This window comes from Dermacentor andersoni, chromosome 3 (genome assembly GCF_023375885.2).
Source record: "Dermacentor andersoni chromosome 3, qqDerAnde1_hic_scaffold, whole genome shotgun sequence".
Classification (NCBI taxonomy): Eukaryota; Metazoa; Arthropoda; class Arachnida; order Ixodida; family Ixodidae; genus Dermacentor; species Dermacentor andersoni.
The window spans coordinates 135,823,970-135,830,296 of record NC_092816.1 but is presented as its reverse complement, the minus strand read 5'-3'; the positions used below and the strand labels follow the sequence as shown (position 1 = coordinate 135,830,296).

Sequence of the window (6,327 nt, the reverse complement as noted above, 5' to 3'; positions counted from 1 at the left end):
CACCGCTATTATATACTTTCCTCTTGAGGGATAATGGCAACCTGCTGTTCATGATCTGAGAATGCCGGCCAAAGGCACCCCAGCCCATTCTTATTCTCCTGATTATTTCCGTCTCATGATCCGGATCCGCCGTCACTACCTGCCCTAAGTAGATGTATTCCCTTACGACTTCCAGTGCCTCACTGCCTATTGTAAATTGCTGTTCTCTTCCGAGACTGTTAAACATTACTTTAGTTTTCTGCAGAATAATTTTTAGACCCACCCTTCTGCTTTGCCTCTCCAGGTCAGTGAGCATGCATTGCAATTGGTCCCCTGAGTTACTAAGCAAGGCAATATCATCAGCGAATCGCAAGTTACTAAGGTATTCTCCATTAACTTTTATCCCCAATTCTTCCCAATCCAGGTCTCTGAATACCTCCTGTAAACACGCTGTGAATAACATTGGAGAGATGGTATCTCTCTGCCTGACGGCTTTCTTTATTGGGATTTTGTTGCTTGCTTTATGGAGGACTACGGTGGCTGTGGAGCCGCTATAGATATATTTCAGTATTTTTACATACGGCTCGTCTACACCCTGATTCCGTAATGCCTCCATGACTGCTGAGGTTTCGACAGAATCAAACGCTTTCTCGTAATCAATGAAAGCTATATATGAGGGTTGGTTCTATTCCGCACATTTCTCTCTCAGCTGATTGATAGTGTGAATATGGTCTATTGTTGAGTAGCCTTTACTGAATCCTGCCTGGTCCTTTGCTTGACAGACGTCTAATGTGTTCCTGATTCTATTTGCGATTACCTTAGTAAATAGTTTGTAGGCAACGGACAGTAAGCTAATCGGTCTATCATTTTTCAAGTCGTTGGCGTCCCTTTTCTTATGGATTAGGATTATATTAGCGTTCTTCCAAGATTCCGGTACGCTCGAAGTCATGAGGCATTGCGTATACAGGGTGGTCAGTTTTTCTAAAACAATCTCTCCACCATCCTTCAACAAATCTGCTGTTACCTGATCCTCCCCAGCTGCCTTCCCCCTTTGCATATCTCCCAAGGCTTTCTTTACTTCTTCCGGCGTTACCTTTGGGATTTCGAATTCCTCTAGACTATTTTCTCTTCCATTATCATCGTGGGTGCCACTAGTGCTGTATAAATCTCTATAGAACTCCTCAGCCACTTGAACTATCTCATCCATATTAGTAATGATATTGCCGGCTTTGTCTCTTAACGCATACATCTGATTCTTTCCAATTTCTAGTTTCTTCTTCACTGTTTTTGGCTTCCTCCGTTCCTGAGAGCATGTTAAATTCTATCCATATTATACTTCCTTATGTCAGCTATCTGACGCTTGTTGATTAACTTCGAAAGTTCTGCTAGCTCTATTCTAGCTGTAGGGTTAGAAGCTTTCATACCTTGGCGTTTCTTGATCAGATATTTCGCCTCCTGCGATAGTTTGCTGGTATCCTGCCTAACGGAGTTACCACCGACTTCCATTGCACACTCCTTAATGATGCCCACAAGATTGTCTTCATTGCTTCAACACTAAGGTCCTCTTCCTGAGTTAAAGCCGAATACCTGTTCTGTAGCTTGATCTGGAATTCCTCTATTTTCCCTCTTTTAATAGGCTTCTTATGTACCAGTTTCTTCCGTTCCCTCCTCAGGTCTAGGCTAATTCGAGTTCTTACCATCCTGTGGTCACTGCAGCGCACCTTGCCGAGCACGTCCACATCTTGTATGATGCCAGGGTTAGCGCAGAGTATGTGGTCTATTTCATTTCTAGTCTCGCCGTTCGGGCTCCTCCACGTGCACTTTCGGCTATCCCGCTTGCGGTAGAAGGTATTCATTATCCTCATATTATTCTGTTCCGCAAACTCTACTAATAACTCTCCCCTGCTATTCCTAGTGCCTATGCCATATTCCCCCACTGCCTTGTCTCCAGCCTGCTTCTTGCCTACCTTGGCATTAAAGTCGCCCATTAGTATAGTGTATTTAGTTTTCACTCTACCCATCGCCGATTCCACGTCTTCATAGAAGCTTTCGACTTCCTGGTCATCATGACTGAATGTAGGGGCGTAGACCTGTACAATCTTCATTTTGTACCTCTTATTAAGTTTCACAACAAGACCTGCCACCCTCTCGTTAATGCTACAGAATTCCTGTATGTTACCAGCTATATTCTTATTAATCAGGAAGCCGACTCCTAGTTCTCTCCGCTAAGCCTCGGTAGCACAGGACGTGCCCGCTTTTTAACACTGTATATGCTTCTTTTGGCCTCCTAACTTCACTGAGCCCTATTATATCCCATTTGCTGCCCTCTAATTCTTCCAATAGCACTGCTACACTCGCCTCACTAGACAACCTTCTAGCGGTGGAAAATTGCCGGCACCGCGATTCGAACCACGGACCTATTGCACGCGAGGCGGGTGTTCTACCTCTACGCCACCGCTACGCCACCGCTGCGACGTGAAAATGGCTCGCGTACTGGTTAGAGACCTGTTATGATTCTTAAATTCATTCAAGCGTGAGCTGAGCCGTGAAGACATCCGACTGCATTAAACCAAAAGATTTTTTTATTTGTCCTTTCCAAGGGCTCTAAAATTTATAGACGAGAGCTATATAGTCAATTTAGCAATGCAGCATACAGCATGTCATTTTAATTGGTGCTTCCTCTTGGAAACGCTCGCCGAAATGTGAGGAACAGTGACATTCTCGAAATGTTAATAGGTGGCGGCCAGGATAGCTTGGCTCATAGCAAATGCAAATGTGGCGGACCATAATTAAACCTATTTCTAATGCTCTTGAAATGTCAAAAAGAATCATCTAGTGGGAGCGGCCCGCAGCGCGCTGAGTCGCGTACCTCAGGACCTTATTAAAGTTCTGCATCCATCCATCCATTCATCCATCATCTAGACGATGATATATGCTTGTGACGTGTACTGCCTTCCATGACAGTGCTTGCATTTGTCGAAGCAAATTCTTCGACCTTCCCATGATATATATTAGTCATTAGTGAGGCATTCTTTGCAAGTGAAGCATTATTTGCTTTGCTACTTAGTTCGCCTTGCCTCCCACGTCCGGTAAGTACCTTCTGTTGCAAAAACAACTTAGCCAGCAGTGGGGGGTAGCTTTCTTTGCATTCGACCAATAACTCTGCATGTCTTGCCTAAAAACCGCCGCTTTCCTTTTCACTGTCAGCAGAACATAGCCGCTTGAGCTATTCATGCGAGAATTAATGTTCAGTTAGAACATCACGCAGGCACGCAACGAAATATTTACCGTATAGGTGGAGTATTAACACAGTGCATATGAAACTACCCTCCAGTGCGTCCTCTTGGCGTATGAACAAACAACTATGGCGACAGCACCGTCCTTAGTTGCAGGAACCCAGCATTTTCCCGAAGGCTAGTGCCTGGCTTTCATAGATAAAGAAGTGACCGACGATTACGATACCCCCAAATGCGAACTTTGAACACAGCTCGATAGGTGCTTTCATTTCACGATATATTTAGTCCACAATTTGAGACCGAAATCAACGCACCGACTGGCAGTGGGCCAGTGCCATCAGCGCCTTCGCAGAGAGAGGGCAGTATAAGAACGCTGGCGTGATAAGCGGCATCGGAACCAGCTGTACGAGAAGGCAACGAAGAAGGCGCGAGCAGTGGCGAGCGCGCGTTGGCGCTGTTACGCCGAGCGACGCCAAGAAGCCAGGTGTGTTAGAAACGACGACGAAAGGCAGAGCAGTGGCACGAGCGCGTTCGCGCGGTTACACCAAAGTACCCCCACGAGCCATATGTAGTAGATCATGACGACAAACGCGCGAGCAGTGGTGCGTGGTACAAGAGCAAGAACTATATTGAAAAACTTTTATTGATGAGAAGATCAAAAGTAAAGAAAATTAAAAATCAACGTTGTGACTGCCCGTTGTGGGGTTCAGGCCGTGCCTAGAGGCGACATCCTCTGCCCAGCTCACAAGCCGAAGTAGGAGATCCGGCTCGGTGCTAGACAAAGCAGCCTCCCACTGCCGCAGACTGATTCGGTGTTGAGAGGCAGGAGGCAAGTGTGCCAGGCAGGAGGATAAGACTTGAGCGCAATCGATGTGGGAGCTGTCAGATAAGCGGCAGGCGGGCGAGTGCGTCCTCGGGTGGAGGATGGCAAGACGTATAAAATAATGGTTTGAACCTGAAGGTGGCGGCACATCTTTTGGCGGTGCTGGAAAAGGGATTTGTGCGGAAGGGGGAGGTGAAACGAGAGAGGCGGTAGTGCAAGGTGATATCGTGGTACGTGAGGAGCACGTCGCGCGTATCCCTTCCCGGCGGTGGTGGGCTTGGTCAGTCAGTCGAATCGCGAGTGTTTGAACTGGTCGCCTCGTTTCCAGGGTGGACCTCGTGAGTGGGAACCCAGATGATTTGGATGGAGCGAGAGGGGCGGTGTCGCAACGAAAGATATCGACGGCCGGGAGTGTCACCTGTACAACCGCGTAGTAGTAGGCCGCAGGTTTGGAGTCACTGAAAATATATTTCACCCGGAGGTTTTTTGACATTGACCTCAGCAGAGGTGGAATTGTAAAGTGAAGCAGGAGAAGCTTGATGTGGATGTGTTGGTTTTGCATACTTGAAGAAATGAGCGCTACGAAAACGAGGACTAATGGAGGAACATGTACGGTGGACAAGGCGCTACTGCCAACTAAATGTTTTCTTGAAGAAACAGGATTTTATATAGATACAACCTAGAATAGCACCATCGTGACATCACGACCTCCCTATCTCATTAGAAAAGCTATCTCTTTCTCTGTAAGTGTCATTGACGGGCAGCTAACGCACGTGCCCTCGGCCTTTGCAATGTAGAAAGCTTCTAATATCTCCCGTTCTAGTCTATCTCTAGAACGTGCCAGAAACCTGGTGTCACGAAGATACGGTCGGCAATTATGTGGTTTGCAGTGTTCAGCCAGTTGGCACGCCGCATTGTTATTTACGGCCCAATTGTGCTCACGCACCCTTTCATTGAAGCACCGTCCGGTATTACCGATATAAACCTCTTCGCAACTTAGGGGTAGCTCATATACGACATTACATTCGTTAGTTTTGTATCCTTTTCTTAATTACTCCGTCTCTTCTGCCAAACGTGAAGTGTAAATGTCTGGTACTAAAGTGATGTCTGAACTAACCAAGTTCCTAAAAGAACATTCGGCAAGAAAGGCGTGACATGCGAAGCGCTATTCAAACAGAATAGTTTGATGCAATGACGACAGGGTGTGCAGCAATTGAAAAAGAACACACTTCTTTAAAAACGGAAACCAATGCTTTGACAGTTAAGTGTCAGGAACTTGTAGAGCAAGTGTCCGGCCTTGAGGAGAGGCTGACAACCCAAGAACAGTACTCACGAAACAGAATCGCTGAAATTAAACGTGTGCCATTTACTGAAATTGAAAATCTTTTTGCAGTTGTAGCGAAGCTCGAAAGCCTGGCCAATGGGCCTATCTGTGACGCAATCATCGATATTTGTCACCGTGCGCCGCGGAAAGACTTTGACTGTCCGAATATTTCACTAAGTTTTGTTCGCGTTCAAAGCGTGATAGGCTCATTTAAAACCCGCGAAAAAAGCGCATATAAGCCATTGATCTGGGTCTATCTGGTCATGTTTCTATTTTCGTAAATGAGCACCTGTACCCAACACTCAAGAAGCTTCTTGGGCAAGTTGTTGCGCGAAAGAAAGATAAACAGTGGAAGTATGCGTGGACTCGGGGTGGTAAAATTTTCGCGTGGAAAACTGACATGTCATGGGCATTACGCATATCTGCAGTTCAAACCTTGATAAAATGGAGTGAGCGCTTGCAAGTGTGCATCGGACATCGTCCTTACTGCAGCAGTTAAACATGGCTGAAAGACTGTTCACACCAACCGACGTTGGTAAAATATTTTCAAAGATAAATAAGCGCACGTCCTTTTTACATTTGACCAAGCAGTCTGCACGCAATAAGAACGATGACCTCAACACATTGCTGTCTTTTTTGGCTTTCTTTATTTGACATTGTCATGCTGTGCGAAACATGGTCTCGCAACGAAGAAGTACTGCAAATATCAGACTATGTCTCTCGTTATTTTATTCGGTGCAATAATAAAGGCGGCGGTGTTCTGTTGCTTACTAGGACCAACTTGCATTGCGAATTGTTCAAAGACATTACTCAAATTAGTGCTGACTTTGAAATTTTGACTGTTCTTCATGGTCGCAGCATTTATTCTGTGGCATATCACCCACCGGGAGGGAATGTGGTTAATTTTCTTAAATACATCGACAATCTGCTTTCCTTGGTTAATGATAACGACTACAGTTTAGTTT

At 45.8% G+C, this 6,327-nt stretch overlaps 1 protein-coding gene across 2 annotated transcripts in view; it reads left to right on the top strand.

Moving 5' to 3' along the window:
* Positions 1-2,974: 2,974 nt before the first annotated feature.
* LOC129383158 (uncharacterized) overlaps positions 2,975-6,327 on the top strand; it is a 100,999-nt gene continuing 97,646 nt past the window's right edge. For both annotated transcript variants that reach the window (XM_072286775.1, XM_072286776.1), the window contains exon 1: positions 2,975-3,068. The gene's annotated coding sequence lies outside the window, so the exon portion shown is untranslated. The remainder of the gene's footprint in view (positions 3,069-6,327) is intronic.